Here is a 22,800-nt window from a genome sequence, read left to right on the forward strand (position 1 = left end):
ACAGATTTCCTCTTCCTTTCTGTCGTATTTAAAAATAATACCCACCAATGGGAAATAGAAAGTTAAGAAAAAAATAAATAAAAATGGTCTGGTTTATAGCTTCCATTCTCTTTCCAAAACCTAAAATAAAAAAAGAGAAGAAAAGCTATTGCTTTAGAAATATTTTAAAAGACTTTTACAGGATGCCTTTTTAAATTTCTTTTTGTTACATTAATGCTTTTTTGTGTAATAACAAGATGGACCCCACTACTTTAAATGACAGGGTTTGCTTTTTTATGTTGCTTACCTGTTAGACTGGCATCTGTTTGCGTTATAATGTATAGACTCTCAAGCCTTAGAGACAGGGGCTCCTGATTGGTGGAAGCATGGCATAAATTTGATGCTACTGTGATATCTGTATATCTAAAGTGATACAAGGAGGCAAAACCTGCTTCAGTAATAACCACTCCTAATCTACTGGTGCTTGGTTTGTTGTCTGTGAGCTGGAAAATCATTGCACAGGATCTGAGAACATAATCATCACACAAATTATTTATTACTGTGCCACCTCAAAATTCATATCAATTGTCACTTTAGTGGAATGGGTTAATCTTCAGCCATAAATAAAGTCCCTAGTGGTTCTTGGTTACTTTGTTGTCTGTCCTGAACTAGTGGTTAGGACAGATCTTCTTGCTGGCACTGTTTGGTTGTTAACTGTAATGCTGCGTACACACGATAGGTTAGTCTGATGAAAACGATCTGATGTAGCGTTTTTATCAGACCAAACCGATCATGTGTGGGCCCCATAGGTTATTTATCCATAGGTTAAAAAAAATTGAACTTGTTTTAAAATTATCTGATGGATAAAAAACCTATAGAAAAAAACGATCGTCTGTAGGCACGTCCATCGGCTAAAAATCCACACATGCTCAGAATCAAGTCGGAAGCATTGAACTTCGTTTTTTTTTTTAGCACGTCGTCGTGTTTTACGTCACCGCGTTCTGACACGATCGTTTTTTTAACTGATGGTGTGTAGGCAAGACTGATCAACAGTCAGCTTCATCGGATAACTGATGGAAAAATCCATCAGACCGTTTTCATCATACTAACCTATCGTGTGTACAGGGCATAAGTCATCAGTTTGTTGAACATTATTGATGTTTGAACAAATATGTTCAGTAATTATTATTACTATTATTATAAAAATAGCTCTTTATGCAAACGGTATGTTGCTGTTTTTAGCTGATATTCATGGATCGCTGTGTACAGCAATGTCTGTTAGACCGCTTTCACACTGCCAGCGCCCGAAAAACGCTGGTAAAGCGCCGCCAAAACTAGCGGTGCTTTACCGGCATTTATCAAGCACTAGCGGGGTGCTTTTAACCCCCGCTAGTGGCAAAATAAAGGGTTTAAAGTGCTTAAAAGCACCGCTGCCAAGGTGCTTTGCAGGCGCTTTACAGGCGCTTCCCATTGATTTCAATAGGAAGGGGCTCTTTAGGAGCAGTGTATTTACTGCTCCTAAAGCACTGCAAAGAGGCTGTTTGCAGGACTTTTTTTGACACCCTGTCAGCACCTCAGTGTAAAAGCACTTGGGCTTTCACATTGGGATTGCAGATGAGGCTTATTTCAGGCGCTTTACAGGTGCTTTTTTTTTGCGCTAAAGCACCTGCAAAAACACCCCAGTGTGGGGTCTTTTATAGAGAAGTTAGGTGCCTTTTCTGGTCTCATGATAAATTGGAATAAGTATGTACTGCTCCCATTGGAACCTCTTCAGGGCCCTCTACCTTCTGCAGCGTCACAGCTTAAAGTGGATGTAAAAATTAAATATCTTGGTGTAACTGTTTCCACCTCGCCTGAGGACTATTTTTTCGCAAAATTTGATACCTTTATTTGAGAGGTTTAGACTAGGGTTGCCAACTCATCCCTTTAAAACAGAACACATATTAATTACACAGGTTCTGAGGCTAATTTAATGCAAATAAGGCACCAAGTGAGTTTAATTACCTCCTTAATCAGCCACAGAACCTGTGTAATTAATATGTGTTCTGTTTTAAAGGGATGAGTTGGCAACCCTAGTTTAGACCTCAAGGTAAGGGGTGGTGTAGTCTGCCACTTTCTGTGGCCGGCTATACCAATCTTTTAAAAATTATGTGGATGCCTCAGTTAATGTATTACTTACATAACTCGCCCAGCTGTATTTCACATAACTATTTTTTTTTTAAAAGTAGTATTATTTTCCGGAATTTGATATGGCATAATAAACCTGCTAGAATTAAATATACATTTTCACAATACCCCTTGGTAATTACCAAGGGGGCTTGTCAGCACCAAACCCCTGGGTATATTTTTTGGCAGCCCAACTCCAACATCTTGCAGGATGGGAAAGTGGTGGCCTACATACATCTTCTTATAATATACTTGCTTCTCTACTTCATAAAAGCAACCCTTTGCTAGCTTTGGATTCCGCCACTCCACCTTTTAATCAATTTACTTATCCCACAATATACTTGATATACAAGGTTTGGCAGTCCACTTAAACAATATTGGGTAAGGTCAAATAGAGCATTTCCTAACATTTTCTAATTGGATTTTTATTTTATTTTAGGTGGGAACGAGCAGGGAATACTACCCTGATGCAATTATACTCCAGTAGGGTTTTGAGAACATACTAACAATTTTGTATAGGAAAAGTGATTGTCACCGGCACAAAAATAAGTTCTAAATAATACTATATTAACCTGCTGCAGTGCTGTATAAACCTTCTATGAGGTTTAGGTGAAAAAATTAAAAAGGTGTTGGTACTGCGCTGGTATAATAATGTGATCTAGTTTACCCCAAAAAAATATTATATTTTTTCTATTTGACCCCTATAGTGATATAGTGCTAGATCCAGTACAGTGGTGTACGTGATGGGTCACTATAGAAACAGCTCTTGTGAACATATACTAGCGTGATGCTATGTGCATGTGCTGTGCCATCAAAAATAAATAAATGAATAAATAAATAAATAGATAAATATGGCTACCCCAAATGATGTGCTTGTGAAACAATATTCCAAAGTGCTATAAGTGAGTCTATAAACTATTTTGAATATAAGTGTGCGAACATATAAATAATAAATAATATTATTAATATATAAAAATAATAATAAGGTGCGTTGGTGCCAAAAATTAGTTTTTCACAATTCATGTGCATTCATGCTGCAACACGTCCCCAATTATGGGTAAGCGCCAGTTCACAAATTCCAGTCCAAACAGAAAGTGTTGCTGAGTTTAAATCCTGGTGCTATTTTTCATGCATACAGGGTGCTGTCACTTCTTCCACCCGACAAAGATAAGTGCTACCACCACCAACTGCTAAAAATGCAAACTCACCAGACCCCAGCTGGTAATGTGCCTCAAAAACTTATTCCATTAAAGTTGGTGAGTCCTCTCAGGATGTTCCTCAATGCCTCAAAGAAACCAAGGGGCTCATCATGGTAAAATACGTTTAAAAATATATTTATTTAAAATTCATAATAAAAAACTACTCACAAGAGAGGTGCTTTAAAACCAGCACCTGGTGTCTTTGGCAGTGTCAGTCTTTTAGACAGCCGCTGACCAGCTTATCGTACGGGTGCGTTCCTGGCTCCTGCTGTACCTGTGGTTTCACTGGTTAAAATTACACTCCCCCTTGCGCTGTCCACATAGCTTCTTACGTGTTTCGCAGTTTTGCATCTTCAGAAACGCGTAAGAAGCTATGTGGACAGCGCAAGGGGGAGTGTAATTTTAACCAGTGAAACCACAGGTACAGCAGGAGCCAGGAACGCACCCGTACGATAAGCTGGTCAGCGGCTGTCTAAAAGACTGACACTGCCAAAGACACCAGGTGCTGGTTTTAAAGCACCTCTCTTGTGAGTAGTTTTTTATTATGAATTTTAAATAAATATATTTTTAAACGTATTTCACCATGATGAGCCCCTTGGTTTCTTTGAGGCATTGAGGAACATCCTGAGAGGACTCACCAACTTTAACGGAATACGTTTTTGAGGCACATTACCAGCTGGGGTCTGGTGAGTTTGCATTTCAGCAGTTGGTGGTGGTAGCACTTATCTTTGTCGGGTGGAAGAAGTGACAGCACCCTGTATGCATGAAATATAGCACCAGGATTTAAACTCAGCAACACTTTCTGTTTGGACTGGAATTTGTGAACTGGCGCTTACCCATAATTGGGGACGTGTTGCAGCATGAATGCACATGAATTGTGAAAAACTAATTTTTGGCACCAACGCACCTTATTATTATTTTTATATATTAATAATATTATTTATTATTTATATGTTCGCACACTTATATTCATAATAGTTTATAGACTCACTTATAGCACTTTGGAATATTGTTTCACAAGCACATCATTTGGGGTAGCCATATTTATCTATTTATTTATTCATTTATTTATTTTTGATGGCACAGCACATGCACATAGCATCACGCTAGTACATATGTTCACAAGAGCTGTTTCTATAGTGACCCATCACGTACATCACTGTACTGGATCTAGCACTATATCACTATAGGGGTCAAATAGAAAAAATATAATATTTTTTTTGGGTAAACTAATCACATTATTATACCAGCGCAGTACCAACACCTTTTTAATTTTAACAATTTTGTATAGTGTGTGCCTTAGATCAGGGATATTCTTTTCAATATATATAATTAAGACATGCTTTGAAGACCCAAGGCATGACCTAGACTGCTTTTCTTTTTCTGTTCCTATCTTCGACAGTATATTTTGAACTAATACTAGGGTATTTCTGGGGCACTATCTGAATTCCTCTCCAAATTTCCTATATCATGTAGGCAAAAATGAGAGACAGATATTAGTATGATTTTGGGTGAGGCATGGGACCAAATATTGCAGAATGGACAGTTGGTTTCTCTATCTCCAACTCCTAGGGTGACTCAGCTTTTCATCCTGTATATGGTTTATCGTACTCCAGAGCTGTTGCGCAAGGCAGGCAGGAGAGAAAATTCTAAATGTGTAAGATGTCCTTAATCTCCTGGTTCTTTTATACACCTGTTCTGGAGATGTCCAAAGCTACATCGGTACTGGCAGGAAGTGCTAGATATGTTGAATTCTGTATTTGACACTGCGTTGGTTCCCATTCTTTGTCTACTAGGATATGTGAGTTCCAATAACATGGATTATAACCAGGTAGTGACTATTGCAAGATCACATTTCATGGCTCACGGGCTGATAGCCTCTTGTTGATTTCATCTAATTCACCTACCCTTAAGGATTGGATGCGGGAGATAGATAAACATATAAAGTTTGAGAAATTTTAATACATTCAACGCAACAACCTCCAAAAGTTAAAACAAAAAAATGGATCGATGCATCCACCTTCTATCTTTAATTTATAATACATTTATAATAAAGATCTATTATGATTTTTGGTAGATTAGGATGGCCTGTCACATTTTTTTGTATTTTTTTTTTTTTACAAATAGTATTAATATAATATTTTGGTTGCTCTGGAATATAATTCTGAAATTTTTTGGAAACTTCTGAATATTTTTGTATATTCTGTAAAAACCTGATAGCAGTGACTGATCACTATTAGCTAGATTCAGGTAGAGTTAGGCCAGCGTATCAGTAGATACGCCGACCTAACTCAGAATCTTCGTCGACCTATGTTTAAGTGTATTCTCAAACAGAGATACGCTTAAACATATCTAAGATACGACGGCTTGCGCCGTCCTATCTTAGGTTGCAATATTTCTGCTGGCCGCTAGGTGGCGCTTCCATTGCGGTCGGCGTAGAATATGCAAATCGGTAGATACGCCTATTCACGAACGTACGCCCGGCCGCCGCAGTACATTTACGCCGTTTACATAAGAGATAGGCCGCCTAAAGTTATTCCATCAAATAGATGGAATAGTAATGTTAAGTATGGCCGCCGTTCCCGCGTCGAAATTCGAAAATTTTACGTTGTTTACGTAAGTCGTCCGTGAATAGGGATTTACGTTGTTTACGTCCACGTCGAAATAAATAGGCCCGTGCGGCGGACGTAGCCGCAAAGCACACTGGGAAATGTAGGCGCACAGCGCATGCGTAGTTAAAAAAAAACGTCAAAAACGTCAGGTCAAGCCCCATTAACATAAAACACGCCCCCTTAGCTAAATTTGAATTAGGCGCCTTTACGCCCGCCCGCTTTAGGCTACGCCGCCGTAACTTAGCAGGCAAGTACAATGTGAATCATGTACTTGCCTCGCTAACTTATGGCGGCATAGCTCAAATGCCTTAAGCTACGCCGCCTTAAAGTTGCGGCCATCTACGTGAATCTGGCTATATAATTATTATTAATATTATTATTATGCAGGATTATATAGCGCCAACAGTTTGCGCAATGCATAACAATATTCAGTACAGTACAGATACAGCACAATAAAATACAAGAGGGTTAAGAGGGACCTGCTCATAAGGGCTTACTATCTAATTGGGTAGGGCAAAAGGTAAAAACTGTGGAGGGTGAGCTGATGAAAGAGTTAAAGGGGTTGTAAAGGTAAAAAAAAAATCCCTAAATAGCTTCCTTTACCTTAGTGCAGTCCTCCTTCACTTACCTCATCCTTCGATTTTGCTTTTAAATGTCCTTATTTCTTCTGAGAAATCCTCATTTCCTGTTCTTCTGTCTGTAACTACACACCGTTATGCGGGGCTTTCTCCCTGGTGTGGAGAAAGCCTATTGAGGGGGGAGGGGGCGAGCAGGAGGGTCAGGACACTCTTTACTGCAGATAGAGAAATGAGCTGTGTGTTAGTGGGCGTCCTGACACTCCTGCTCAGCCCCCTCCCCCCTCAAGAGGCTTTCTCCACATCAGGGAGAGAGCCTCGCATTACTGTGTGCAGTTACAGACAGAAGAACAGGAAGTGAGAAGAAGAAATAAGGACATTTAAAAGCAAAATCGAAGGATGAGGTAGGTGAAGGAGGACTGCACTAAGGTAAAGGAAGCTATTTGGGGAAAAAAATGTTTTCCTTTACAACCCCTTTAAAAGTTCAGCTGTTGGAGGTGGGATAGACTTCCCTGAAGAGATGAGTGTTCAGAGATCACCTAAAGGTGGCCAAAATAGGAGATAGCCAAACAGATTGAGGTAAAGAGTTTGTCAGGAACGGTGTCATTGCTTGGTTCACCTGCGGGTGTCTCCTAGCCAAGTACCAATTGACAATTAAGCTACACCTGATATTGGACAGCTGCACTATATAAGCCTACCCTTAACCAAGGCTCAGAGCTTCAGTATTGCCCCTGAAAGCCTTATCACTGCCTAAGCCTGATCTGTTCCTTGATCTCTTCTTGCTTTTTGTTCTGGACTCTGTACCCTGTATCCTGACCCTGAGACCTGTCCCCTGATAGCTGCTTCCTGCTCCCATTACGGTTGGTTCCCCCGTACCTGGCTTCTTTTCCCCTTTTAACTTATCCATGTTGTTTGCTTATGCGTTTTTCCTTCATTTGTATTTAGTAGTTAGTGAGCTAGTTAGGTGTTTATTGGGGTTTGCTGTGTTCTTTGTATTTATTACTTGTTTATGGTTTGCTGTTGTTTGGTTTGCATATGTGTCTTTATCTTTAATAAATCTACCTTTTTCACTTACTCTTTTTTGTTCCGAATTCCTTAAAGTGCAGCCCACTGATCTGATCACCCTGTTCTGGATGTCTGTATATGGCATCCCTGACAAAGTTCAAGGGGATTGAAAAAGCTCTGGAGAAGTCCTGGAGATGATTACTGGAGGAGAAGACAACAAGAGTTAGAAAGCAGGAGATTTTGGGGAAAGCAGAGAGAACACTTTGGGTGATATTTTCAAACAAGATTGGTGATTTTGCTTGGGGCAGAGTTGTTTATGGCTTTGTACATTGTTGTTAGTGTTTTGAATTTAATTCACTAGGCAATCAGAAGCCAGTGGAGAGATTGGCAAAGAGGGGTGGCAGACACTGAGCTGTTAAGGTAGATGAGTCTGGCAGCAGCATTTATGATAGAATGAAGTGGGGATAGCTTACAGAGAGGTAGGACAATGAGAAGGGAATTGCAATAGTCAATAGAGTGATGTTACGGAGGTGAAGTCTACAAGCTTTTGACAGTGATTGGATTTCGAGCCAAAAAGACAGGTCAGGGTCAGAGAATACACCCAGTACCCTGGCATGACATGGGGGGAGGGACTCATTGCTTTATTATTGATCTTTATGGAAAATTAATGAAGAAAGGCATGACCTGGGGGGAGTATTAAGGTTCTTTCCAGAAGAAGCAGGGAAGCAATTAAACCTCTGTAGTGTATTAATGTGCTTTTACTAAACAAAATGCTGTACATACAAACTATTACATTATATACAGAAATACAATACAAGACTGACATATATACATACAACAAGCATGCACAAACACTACAAGTCTATACAGTAGGAAAACTTTAAAAGTTACTTAGTTCAGTTTATAGCGGCTTCGCTCCAGGCTTACTCTACAAGCGATTGCAAGAAATCAGGTGCTAGCGTCATCCTGCCTGGGGAGTTTCCTCTGGCTTAGATCGTCCTTGTTGTTACCTCATTAGGGAGCCCTCCTATCAGCTTAGGCTGCTGACTATTTATTTGGAAAGTTTGGGTAGACAATCCCACATGGGCATATCCTTTCTCACTACTTTGTTTGTATTGGAAAACATTTCCCAACACAACCTCTAGATAGCACTGTTGTATCATAAATGCCATATGTCAAAAGGTCAAGCTATTGTTGACCTTGGTTACAGAATTAATGTAACACAATGGAAGCATTTAAACGCCAACTGACATTTGATCAGAAAACTATGGTATCTATGGGCCAGATTCACAAAGCACTTACTCCGACGTATCTAGAGATGCGCGGCGTAATTGAAAAATGCGCCGCGCGTATCTTTGCGCCATATCCTCAAAACGAGATACGCCTGAAAACCAGTTTTTTCACTCCGACGTAAAACGATTACATCGGCGCATCTTGGAGCGCAAAATATGCTAGACACACCATTGTTTTGATAGGCAAAGATGCAAATGAGGGAGATACGGCGATCCACAAAATTAAGTTTGTGCGGCGTAGGCTACGCCCTGTGCGCATCTGCTAGTTTCCCGGTGTAAAGTTACACCTTATAAAAGGTGCCTTAATTTTGTACCAGCCGTGTAAAGGTCAGCTAAAGCAACACCATTAAGGAAGAGCTGAGCACACACACTTGCCGGACTACAATCTGTATGCCAACATGCCAGGGGCATCCATGCTCATAACTATACTAGTGACTTTAGAGGAACGCAGAAGGAGGAGGGAACGGAGGAGGAGAAGGAGGGCACAGGAGAGGATATTCCGCAGACGCCTAGATGTCTTTGGCATGTGTGATTCTGAGGTGTATCCCAACTTTAGATTCAACCGTGAAGTCATCATGGAATTAACCACAATCCTGCAGGATGACATCACCAGCCCAACACACCGCTCACATGCAGTGGAGCCACTGATCAAGGTCCTGGCAACACTCCATTTCCTTGCCACTGGCTCTTTTCAGCGCACCAGTGGATTTTTGGCTGGGATGTCACAATCCTCCATGAGCAGATGTGTGCACCAGGTTATCCCTGCAATCCTGAGACGCATGGCCAACCAAATCATCAAACCCACCCAGGAGGACCTGCGGATGAAGACAATGACAGATTTCTACAAAATTGCCAGATTCCCACGCGCCGTGGGGGCCAATGATTGCACACATGTGGCACTACAGCCCCCCCATGAGACAGAGCACATGTACCGCAATCGGAAGCATTGGCACTCAATCAATGTACAGGTGATAGCCGATGCCCAATACCTCATATGGCACGTCCGTGCCAAACACCCAGGTTCCAGCCATGACAGCTTCATATTCCGTCAAAGCGACATCCCAAGACAATTTGAACAGAACGTGTATGGGGACAGCTGGCTGCTTGGTGAGTGATATGGGTGTCAGGCATGACTGCCCCCCCCCATGATGCAGATATCACGAGGGGCACATGCATGACTAACATCCTCCTGTCTTTTCCCTTCCAGGTGACTCTGCATATGCACTTGGACCCCATCTCATGACTCCATTCCGGAACCCCCAAACCCCAGGAGAGGAAAACTACAATGTTGCACACATACATACCCGTGCAGTGGTGGAACGCACCTTTGGACTCTTGAAGTCCCCGATTCCGATGCCTGGATAAGTCTGGGGGTACCCTGTTGTATTCCCCAAACTTTGTGTGCCATATCATCGGTGCATGTTGCATGTTGCACAACTTCGCAGTGATAAGGGGCCTGGAGATTGACATATGTGATGACCTGACCCGCCAACCAGACATTCCCCCCCTAACCCAGGGTACCCCCTCTTCTGAGGGAAGAGCAGTCAGGAGACGCCTCGCAGAAGGCATCTTTGTACAGTAAACACACACATTAAACATGGCACAATGAGAATGCATGCATGCACACCACTGTGGTCCCTAGCACACACACCCCACATCCTCATCTAATTGGATTAGACCCAAGTAAACCACATGGTATTAGGGAGCAGAAACGCCACACCAAGGCTCCAATTATGTCACTGTGAATTCATACACCATTCACATGGACCTGGGATCACTTCTCCCTGGTCCTGGGGATCCCTACTCCACCAAAAATGAGGGTGACACCCTTTTTCAACAGGAATGTCACCCCCACATTCACACATCATTCACCATAAAGATAACAAATCATAATCACAGTAAAAGTAACAGTCTGCAAGTGTTTGAGATTTAGTCAACTAAATTCCCAGTACATTTTGGCCAGCTAAAATCTAATGGGTGTAGTTGTAATGCATTATTTAAGCATTTCTCTACAATTTCCAAATTCCAAAATTCTATACTGGAGTGAAAAATCGAATACGTTATTATTTATACTATCAAGTCTGCCAGTGGCCAGAGGAGGCATGTTATAATGCACACCCAGTGCTCTGGACAGACGGTGGTCTGAGGGGAGGCCTCAGGCCTGTTGTAAATGTAATGTACACTAGTTCTACACACTCACAGTCTGCTCTCTGCTTTGGACATGGGCGTCATCTCGTGAGTCGGGATTAAATGTCATTAAGTAAAGCATAGCTAAACTCAAAAACAAAAAAATTGTATGAATTTCAGCTTACTTCCCCTTAGATGAAGCGGCTGCATTTTTTTCTTTCTGAATTTTTAAATGTATTTTTTACCTGGTAATCCTGTGATTAAAACACTTGTTATTGGGTGGCTATGCTATCACATATGCTGTATCTGTATAGGTAGCCATGGTTGCCATCCATGTTGGACTTCAAATATGTCTTAGGCCTCGTACACACGGCTGAGGAACTCGACGTGCCAAGCACATCGAGTTCCTCGTCGAGTTCCTTGTTGAACTTGTAGAGAAGCTTGACAGGCTTGCTTTGCGTACACACGTTAACAGACAACAATTTGGTCGTTCTCCAGCGCGGTGACGCTCACCACGTATGACGCGACTATAAAGGGGAGGTTTGATTTTGTTGGCGCCACCCTTGGGGCTCCTTTTGCTGATTCCGTGTTTACGCGTGTTAGTAAAAGTTTGGTGAGTGACGATTCGTGCTTTTCAGTCTTTGTGCTTTCAGATTGATCTCTGCCGTTCAGTTTGTACTTGTGGGGGTCGTATCTAGGCAATCGGGACGTGCGGTCAGGTCGTATTGTTTTACATTGCGGTCCTGTCCCCGCGTTTTTCATTGTCAGGGTCGTTCTTCATAGGTCTTGCTGTTCTTCACTGCGGTCTGTTTAGTGCAATTCTGATTTGTCGTTCGTTCCTAGCCTTGTAGCCATGTTGCAGGCACCTAGTCGTCGCTGACTTAGTGCTAAGCATCTTCTGTGTGTAGGTCTGTTTGTTTATGACCTAGACGATGAGGAGTTCATGAACAGGAGGAGGACGCGTTCATGGACCAAGAATTGGTTGCTCCGTAGGAACCAATTCTCTCACATGCCTTTGCTGCGGGAGCTTCAGGAAAATAATCCTGTTGATTACAGGAATTTCCTGAGGATGTCTGATCCCGTCTTTCAGCACCTGTTGGCTTTGGTGTCCCCCTATATTACCAGGCAGGACACCGTTATGCGGGAAGCCATCAGTGCTGAGCAGAGGCTAGTTGCCACCCTCCGTTATCTGGCAACTGGGAGAAGCCTTCAGGACTTAAAGTTCTCGACGGGCATCTCCCCCCAGGCTCTGGGCCTCATCATTCCTGACACCTGCTCTGCCATCATCCAGGTTCTGCAGGAGGAATATATGAGGGTAAGTTTTCTCCTTTAATATCACATTTTCTGTCTATAATGTATGCTAATGTCTTGTAGTTATCTCCTCCTTCCCTAATTACCATGTTTGGAATATGCTGTGAATGTTCCCTTTGCCCCCATGCGAGCTGTAAACTTTATTGATGCCCCTTTTTTGGCCTACATGCATATTTCCCATCACTTACCTCCCCAGCATGCTATCCTGGGCCCCAACCTACCTAGTCTAGTCACTTCCCAATGTATTGTGTTATATCCATTGTAATGTCCCCCCCCCCTCCCCTCCAAAATGTGTTGTAAAGTCTATGTTCACCAATATTAATTAATTTTTAGTTTTGATTTTTGGACTCCCAAACTCATCTAGCCCTCCCCTCCAAAATGTGTTGTAAAGTCTATGTTCACCAATATTAATTAATTTTTATTTTTGATTTTTGGACTCCCAAACTCATCTAGCCCTCCCCTCCAAAATGTGTTGTAAAGTCTATGTTCACCAATATTAAATAATTTTTAGTTTTGATTTTTGGACTCCCAAACTCATCTAGCCCTCCCCTCCAAAATGTGTTGTAAAGTCTATGTTCACCAATATTAATTAATTTTTATTTTTGATTTTTGGACTCCCAAACTCATCTAGCCCTCCCCTCCAAAATGTGTTGTAAAGTCTATGTTCACCAATAATCATAATTATATATTTTTTTGGACTCCCAAACTCATCTAGCCCTCCCCCAAACTTGGGCACTGGCCCATCAGAGGGGGTGTTTAATGTGCTAATTGTCTAAATATATTTAAATATAATATGCTAGTTCCCAGAAATGTTATAATGCTTATAATGTCTTTGTCTAATCTGCTTGCAAGGTTATGTGGCTAATTTTTGGATTTTTTCTTCCCCAGCTTCCGTCCACACCACAGGAGTGGCAGTCTGTGGCTTTGGACTTCCAGACCCGTTGGAACTTCCCCAACTGCGGGGGAGCCATCGACGGGAAGCACGTCCGCATCGTGCCTCCACCCCGTTCAGGATCCCAGTTCTTTAATTATAAGGGGTTTAACAGTATTGTGCTGATGGCGGTGGTGTCAGCACAGTACGAATTCCTTTTTGTGGATGTCGGGATGAACGGACGGATATCGGATGGGGGAGCCTTCAGGCAGACGGAGTTTACGCTTCGCCTTCAGGATGATGATCTGTCATTGCCACCGGATGACCAGAATGTAGAAGGCCTGCCATTTGTTTTCCTGGCTGATGAAGCGTTTGCCCTGGGACCCCATCTTATGAGGCCATACCCTCAGCGCACCCTCACCCCAGAGAGGAGTGTCTTTAATTTCCGGCTGGGCCGAGCACGCAGAGTGGTTGAGAACGCCTTCGGCATCATGGCCAGCCGGTTCCGCCCTTTCCTCACCTCTCTCCACATGGCGGAATATAAGTGGAATACAATTATTTTTGCATGCTGCATACTACATAATTTTTTGCGGAGACAATCTCCTAATTATATGGCCCTGGTTGGGCCCGAGGCACAACTTTTGTCTCCATCAGAAACTTTGCCGGGCCTTGAAGCTGGCCACACAGAACTGCCCCCCCAGAGTGCCCGTGAAGTGCGGGACAAATACATGGACTATTTCATGGGTAGGGGGGCAATACCATCTCAAGCCAATTTGCCATAATTTTTTCTTTACAAAAAATAAATACAAATATTTTGAAAAAACTTGTTATGTCTTGCTTGTGTTGCTTGGAGTTGTTTACTAAGTGTAACTAAGTGTATTTTCATTATCAACTAGCAAACATTTCCCAGGTGACCCCCAAACCAAACACATAGAAAATTTGACGTATTTTATGAAAAACACCACACACTTTTTTCAGGTTCAAAAGCTCTTTATTTTCTGAATTTTTTTTTTTTGGGGTTTAACAAATACCCACAACAATATTTTTTTGGGATTTTTTTTTTTTATCATACAATATCCAATAATCATTTTTTTTTTTTTTTTTTTTTTGATCATACAAGATCCAATAATCATTTTTTTGTCTTTTTTATCATACAATATCCAATAATCATTTTTTTTTTGTCTTTTTTATCATACAATATCCAATAATCATTTTTTTTTGTCTTTTTTATCATACAATATACAAAAATATTTTTTTTTATATAATATTTTGATTAAATAATCCTTCAATTCTGGTTTTGTTATTTTTTTGTTTTTTTTTGATTAAATAATCCTTCAATTCTGGTTTTGTTATTTTTTTGATTAATATTAAATACTAAAAAATCTTAATTTTTTTGGTTTCACAAACTTTTTTCGTAACATTCAGACTCTCCCCAAAACATCTATTAAATTTTTTAATTTATTTTCCACCCTCCTTGTTCGTTCTTTTATTTTTCTGTTGGCCAGATGTATCTCCTCCACCTCTTCTCTGCAGGCCCAGATTTCTGAGATCACCATCTGAACAGTATGCCTGTCCAAGTCCAAGCCACCACCTGCTCCTGAAATGTGGGACAAAACCATTTATTAAAATTAGGCAGGCCTACATCTACATTACCTGAAGCTGGATTAGTTATATGTTACTTTACCTGATGTGGTGGCAGGCTGCGCATCATCACCATCCCTGGGGGGTGTGCCTTGCGTGATGACTTGTTGCTCCCGTGTCGAAGCTTCATGACGCCCTATGAGAATGAAGAAAATGGAAACAGGATTTTAAGAGCTTATAGGCCTGAAAGAGGAATATGATTCACTTTATACAATTTCTGGGACTATTGATGTTTCGAAAAACCCCTCTGGGCAAAACACAGGATTGTAGGCATTCACAAAGATCATGACAATTCTTGTACCTTTGGTCTACTTTTAAACATGTAAGCCAACCAAGTATACACTGGATCACCTCACCTCTGTGTGAACCCCAAAATTGGTTATTAAAGGGGACAACAATTATGCAAATGAGTCCACATGTGTCACCGACTGCTGAGCAGACTCTCCTTTTACTGTATATATTTTAATTTAACAATAATTGAATTTTTTTAATAGCACATCTACATAAATGTCAATATTGATCTCACCCTAAATTTATTGAAATGTCATAATTTTCTTGATTTTATGCACAATATTTTGTCGTATGAGTTGTCGTTCCGAATGTACGTCGACTTTGACGACAAATTATTGGGCAGAAAAACATAATACAGTACAACCTGAAATTAAAAACACATGGCGCTGAACAAATAATAATAAATATATAAAAAACGTACTTCTTCTAATCACTCTCCTGATCCGCTTCATTTGTTCCGGCTCCCGCTTTTTGAGGTCCGACCACCTTTTTCTGATCTGTTCCTTAGATCTTTTCACCCCAAATTTGCGATGGAGACTCCTCCTCACCTTCTCCATTATTGCGGCCTTTACCTTGTTCGGGTACTTGTATGGCCCATGCCTCCCATCATAGTTTTCTGCTTTGAAGATGTGGACCATCTCCACCATTTCTTCAAAGGTCATGTTGGTGGCCTTAAAACGGATTCTTCTGTGGATCCCTCGTCCCGCCTGGCCTGGCTCCTGTATTGCTGCCATATTTCTTAACATGTGCTCCCAACCAAAAAAAAGAATGAAAAGGGGCGGGGAAAGGACTACACCGCGAACGTCAGGGGCGGGGAGACGTGCGTAAAGTCACACATGCGCGTGTATAAAGGGCTACCACGTGAGTAAAAGGGGCGTTCACAGTTTGTGGAAGACGGCGGAGATAACGATCGGGTCAAACACCGGTATGTAACTACATTTTACATGTTATTCTTGATTGAATGATTTTGTGGGCTACATATTATGTTCATAAACTAAGACATAGCTAGTTCTAAAATTGAAGGTAATGGGCCGCTATAGTGCCGTCGTACGTAACCAACGCTTTGCTTATGCATTTTGATCCAACTACTGTTGTGTGGCCAATCTCGGTTCTTAGGATGTCTTTAGAAAAAATTTTGTTTTAAACATGATGCAAATGGTCGCTTTTATGTCTTGACCAAACTAGATCGGAGTGCTTTTCTCGAACGTTTCATACACAAATGAGGAGGAGATCTGGCTTATTAGTTCAACACAACTGGTCATCTGTTTCCTACGAACTGACCCAACATGATCTGCTGCCAATTCCTCCTTGTCGTTTTCGCGACGGAAGATAAGGGGCGGGGGGAAACATCTAATTTTTTAAGCATGGGCGGATGACGTGTGCGGAGTGTATATAAGGCTCGAACACACGTAGCGTCCATACGACCGGGTTGCATAAGAAAGACGTTTGAACGACAAGCGTGTAGGCATGCTTCGAACTTGGGACAGCAGTGGCATATTCAGGAAAGACAGACATTTAAAGGAGCAATAACCCCAAATATTTTGGGGCAGACATAACTTACTTTACATTATATCAGTCTGGATTTCATGTCCTCATTGTCCGTTTTTGCTTTTAAGCAGCTGTAATCCTTTGCATAAATCCTCACTTCCTGGTTCTCTGGCTCCCTCTAAAATTTATCATGGGAGCTTCTCACTGTGGTCTAAGCTGTGTGTCTAAAAATCCACAGAAACAATGGTAATAATTTTTTGGAATAAAATATGCCCTGGATTTGTTTGTTTTTGTTCTGTGTGTCTCTTTACTTCACAGAAACATTAAACCAGTTTAAAAGCAAAAGTGAAACTAGAGGCACATTATATGTATGCACTTGTATGTCTCTAGACACTGTAAACAGTCATTTCAGCAAAAAAAGATTTATCCATTAGTGACCCTTTAAGGGCTAGCTGGTGAGAAAGAGTAATTAACTTTATAGACTGTGTATTGACATTATTTATTTCTCCTTGGTTTTGGACAGGAAAAGATGAACCTGTTCAATAGACCAGAGTTTTTGGACATCTTTATTGACCGGTGGAGAGAACTTCCAGTTCTGTGGGCCACCAAAGACCCCATATCACGCAACAGAGACTTGCGGAAAACAGCACTGGAGAGCCTGCTCCCACTTGTGCGGAGACAGGTGGGGTTTGATGTGACGACTGACCAGTTGGAGGTCAAAATTGGGACCTTGAGAGGCACCTACAGGAAGGCACGCAACAAGGTCTTGGCTTCGAGGAGGTCTGGAGCTGGAGCAGGGCAGGTATATGTACCCAAGTGGTGTTACTATAGTAAACTGAGCTTCCTGGATGAACACCTGGAGGTAAGGGAGTCACTTTCTAGCCTTGCCCCCAGAAGGAACAGAAGGTCCAGCCTTCCCTCCAGCCTTTCCTCCAGCCAACCTGCTGCTCCCTCTGCAGATGAACCCTCTCAGCAGCCTTCCATCCTGGATGAAGATCCGGATTTGCCCAGCTGGAGCCAGGTATATAGTACTTTCAATGTGCAAATGTGTGGTGTTTAAATGTTGTTAAAGAGATGTAAATTAAGATGTTAAAGGTAAAAAAAAGGTAGAGATAAAAGTGTTATACAGATCATTTGTCAGTATTGGCCAGGAATTATTTTTGTGTGATTCACCATAAAACATGGGTCACAATGATTGGCTTAGCTAAGTCGTGAATACAAAATATGCAACAGTCAGGAGCTGAAAATTGAGTCTTATTTTTAAAAAAAGAAAGTAAAACTGTACTTTTTTTCCATACACAGGACGAGACCAGCCAACAGGAGGATCGGGAAAATGCCAGGCAGGAGGAGGGCAGGGTGAGTGGCTTGGAGGAGGCTGTAGGCCCAAGTATCTTGGACGAGGTGGCAGGCCCAAGTGGCTTGAACGAGGTGGCAGGCCCAAGTGGCTTGGACGAGGTGGCTGGGCGAAGTACCAGATGTCAGGTGCCTCCTCTTCGCCTGCGTCCGAGAAGGCAGGTGAGGGATACGAGGGTGCTTGACGCCTCACTAGCCCTCATTCGGGACGCCCATGCAACCCTTCAACAGCCTCCCACTGCTCAGGAGGGATTTGTGACTGTGGTTTTGACTAAAATGGCAGACATGAGAGTGGACCAGCGCCTCCTCTTTGAGGGACTCCTCATCACCCTAGCAAATCAGGGGGTGAGGGGTCTTCTCACGGAGGACACTGTCATTTGCCGCCATCCCCATCCTTAGACACAAGATAACTCCCAACCTCCTCCACCTTCTTCTTCTCATGCTCCTTCTCAACCTCCCCCACCTTCTTCTTCTCATGCTCCTTCTCAACCTCCCCCACCTTCTTCTTCTCCTGCTCCATCTCAACATTCTTCTTCCTCTTCTTCTCCTGCTCCTTCTGAACATTCTTCTTCCTCTTCTTCTCCTGCTCCTTCTGAACATTCTTCTTCCTCTTCTTCTCCTGCTCCTTCTGAACATTCTTCTTCCTCTTCTTCTCCTGCTCCTTCTCAACATTCTTCTTCCTCTTCTTCTCCTGCTCCTTCTCAACATTCTTCTTCCTCTTCTTCTTCCACTACTCCTGCTCCAGCTCCTTCTACTGCTCCTTCTACTGCTCCTCCTCCTTCTACTGCTCCACCTCCTTCTACTGCTCCTTCTACTACTCCTCCTCCTTCTACTGCTCCTTCTATGACTCCTCCTCCTTCTACTGCTCCTTCTACTGCTCCTCCTCCTTCTACTGCTCCACCTCCTTCTACTGCTCCTTCTACTGCTCCTCCTCCTTCTACTGCTCAACCTCCTTCTACTGCTCCTTCTACTACTCCTCCTCCTTCTACTGCTCCTTCTACTGCTCCTTCTACTACTCCTCCTCCTTCTACTGCTCCACCTCCTCCTCCTCCACCTCCTCCTCCACCACCTTCGTCTACTCATCCTCCACCACCTTCGTCTACTCCTCCTCCTGGCATGAGTACTACCCCTGTGGCACCACCTCCAGCCAGGCAGAAGAGGAAGGCTGCTGAGAAGGCTGCAGAGAAGGTCAAAGAGCAGGCTGCAGGGAAGCCACCAAGGAAGGCCTTGAAGAAAACAAGAAAGTGACTCCCTTACTTCCATGTGGTGTACCAGAGTTCAGGCTGCTATAGTACCACAACCTGGTGACATCTGCCTGCCCTGCTCCAGTTTGTGACCTCGGGGAGTCCAAGACCTTGATGCGTTCCTTCCTGAATGAACCTCTCAAGTCCCCATTTTGGCCTCCAACTGCTCACCAGTCACATCAGGCCACACCTGGCTGTGCACAAATGGCAGCAAGCTCTCCAGTGCTGACTTTTGCTTACTTACTTTATTTTTCAAACCAAAATAAATGGTAAATTTTGATTTTACAGTTCATACTTGTCCTTGTTTTTTTTTGCTTTAAAATTTAGCTTGTGAGAAGGCAGGTTATGTTTAAAAAAAATGGCATATAAGGTGTAATTTGAAAGGGACAGATGAGATAAGACAAAACAATAAGGTTTCAATGGGGGGAACTTGACATTCCAAAAAATAAGAGGATTTGCATTTTTGATAAATAAAAAATTAAGGGGAATATTAAGAGCAGGATTTTAAACACAGGACCAAAATAAGGTGAGAATTTTTTTATAAAATATAATTGAGATCAGTAAGAAAAAGGTTCCACCAAATTTTACAGAACTCTGTGTGAATATCCTAACAAAAGCAAAAAAGAATATTGCTGTTTTGTGCCCTTACAAAAAATTGTGTAAAGCGCTGCAAATAAACGATGCAATAATGTTGGAAGCGAGACGAATGTGCTATCTCCATTCCAAACGCTATTTTTACCGATGTTGTTCTCCAGTGTCTAAGTTTTTCACAGGTTTCTTAGCATACACACGACCGAGTTTCTCGTTGAAAAAACAGCCCGATGAAGAACTCGTCGATCCAAAATCCACTCCCATCGAGAAAATAGAGAACCTGCTCTCTATTTGCTCGACGAGTTCCTCGGCGGCTCCATCGGGCCGAAAGTGTACACACGACAGAGTTTCTCGACAGAATCCGGCTCTTCACCGAGTTTCTTGACAAATTCTGCCGAGAAACTCTGTCGTGTGTACGAGGCCTTACATTTTTTTTTTATCAGAATTACATGGTAGAGTGGGAGATTAGTAGTTTAAAGAAGAAAAATAACATTGTTTTTTCTTTCATGTTAGCTCGCAGAACGTGACTCACTGCATTTCTGGCAAGATCAACATGTGTTTTCTGTAGCTATTGAAAATGTTCTTAGCCTTAAAATGTAAGGTCATTTTGCCATCACATCTAAGGAATGGTAAGCCGCAATATATTACATTTTTTTCTTGAGTTTAGTTATCCTTTAAAGTAATTTGATGAGAGTAAACATAGAACAGGTCATTGTACAATTGTGTCAATACTCAATTATACCTCTTCAAATATCTGAGTAGATAATGATGGTGGATTGAAAAACCTTTATCATGAGCTAGCTATTGGGAAAAAAAAGTGTCTATAATTCCTTGTCGCCAACTTAAAAAATGCAAGTCAAAGTATGGATATATCACATATTTATGTTTGCTTGCTGTGTTTGTTTCCATTATTATTTTACATTCACTTGAAATATGCATTTTAAATGTAATTTCTACAGAGTAAATTTCCTAGCACAACCTTCTCCCTTCTTTCTTGCAGGTCATAGCCCTCTCCACTTGTTGGTAGTGTCTAATTACTCTTTGTGCTGACCCAGCATTTCTACCCTAAATACACTTTAATGTACCTGTTTTAGAGGAGGAGCAAATGGGAATATTATAGAGTGACAGCTGAATGACAGCTCTGAATCTCTTGATGGAGCTAGCAATATATCCAAGATGGCAGTGCCCAGCAGCAGTCTCAAGGAGGAAAGCTTTTACAGGTGCTGTTATGCCTCGTACACACGACTAGTTTTCCCATCGGGATTCCCAGCGGTCTTTTCCCCAGCATTTTTCCTATGGGAAACACTGCGGTGGAGCATACACATGGCCAGGATTCCCGACCAAAGCTTTCATGGCAGTTTTCTTGCCAGAAAATCTAGCCGTGTGTAGGGGGAAAAAGCAGCCAAGCAGGTTCTTGGCTTTCCCCTCAGTTTTCCTGCCGGGAAAACTGATCGTGTGTACGGGGCACTTCTAAACTGCCAATAAAAACACTGAGTGCTTTTGAAGAGCTTTTCAGGTGCTTTTGAAGAGCTTTCCATTAATTTCAATGGAGAGGGGAGTTTTTCACAGCCCTGTCAGCACACTGCCCCAGTGTAAAAGCATTCATTGATTTTAATGGAAATAGATTTTCGTGAGCTTTTTAGGTGCTGTTTTTAGCGTGAAAGCTCCTCAGTGTGAAAGTGGCCTAACTAACATGCATAGAAAATGTTAAATGCACATGGGAGTAGTTTTGTTATTTTTTTTCTGGCAAGAGGATATCTTTAACCACTAGCCGACCAGCCGCCGCAGTTATACGGCGGCAAGTCAGCTCGGCAGCGCGAGATCACGTAGCTATACATCATCTCGCATTGCAGCCAATAGGGGCACGCGCGCCCCCCCCGCTCGCCCCTGGTGCTGACGTGCGTGCCCGGCGGGCACGATCACCACTGGACACCCACGATCGCTCGTTACAGAGCGAGAACCGGGAGCTGTGTGTGTAAAAACACAGCTCCTGGTCCTGTCAGGGGGAGAAATGACGGATCGTCTGTTCATACAATGTATGAACAGCGATCTGTCATTTACCCTAGTCAGTCCCACCCCCCCTTCAGTTAGAACACACACACAGGGAACATAATTAACCCCTTCCTCGCCCCCTAGTGTTAACCCCTTTCCTGCCAGTGGCATTTTTATAGTAATCAATGCATTTTTATAACACTGATTGCTATAAAAATGGCAATGATCCCAAAAATGTGCCAAAAGTGTCCGAAGTGTCCGCCATAAGGTCGCAGTACTGATAAAAATTGCAGATCGCTGCCATTACTAGTAAAAAAAAAATATTAATAAAAATGCCATAAAACTATCCCCTATTTTGTAGACGCTATAACTTTTGTGAAAACCAATCAATAAACGCTTATTGTGATTTTTTTTTTTTTTTATGAAAAATATGTCGAAGAATAAGTATCGGCTTAAACTGAGGAAAAAACATTTTTTTTATATATATTTTTGGGGATATTTATTACAGCAAAAAGTAAAAAATATTATTTTTTTTTCAAAATTGTCGCTCTATTTTTGTTTATAGTGCAAAAAAAAAAAAAAAGGGCAGTACAGTACATATAATATACAATAATCGCTCTAGTTAGAGATACAAAATCTGTAATTAACAGTTATATAAAATAAATAGGTACATAATAAAACAGCCTCATTTACCCAGTAATTCTTGGTAGACCTGTGTAGGGCTGAGTTTTGCCTGCACAGGATGCATATGTTTTCCATGTATCCACATGCAGGCCCACCCATTCAGGTCAATGCACCTTCACCCTCATCCACAAGGAAGTCAAATTGGGAGCAGCAGTTGTATCTATGCAGCCATGACTTGAATGGGACTGTGTTGACTTTGACGCTGTGTGTGGTCAATTTAAAAAGGCCACCCTGCAGAAGAAAATTACTAGTCTAGCCACTATTGACTACAATTCACTCTCTTGCAGAGCTAGGAGTGTGTGAGATACTTGTGCCTCTCACCGCTTGCTGTGTTTCCACCTGCTAGCTACTACATCACTACAGTTTTTGCAGGGACATG

Source organism: Rana temporaria, chromosome 3 (assembly GCF_905171775.1).
Source record: "Rana temporaria chromosome 3, aRanTem1.1, whole genome shotgun sequence".
Classification (NCBI taxonomy): Eukaryota; Metazoa; Chordata; class Amphibia; order Anura; family Ranidae; genus Rana; species Rana temporaria.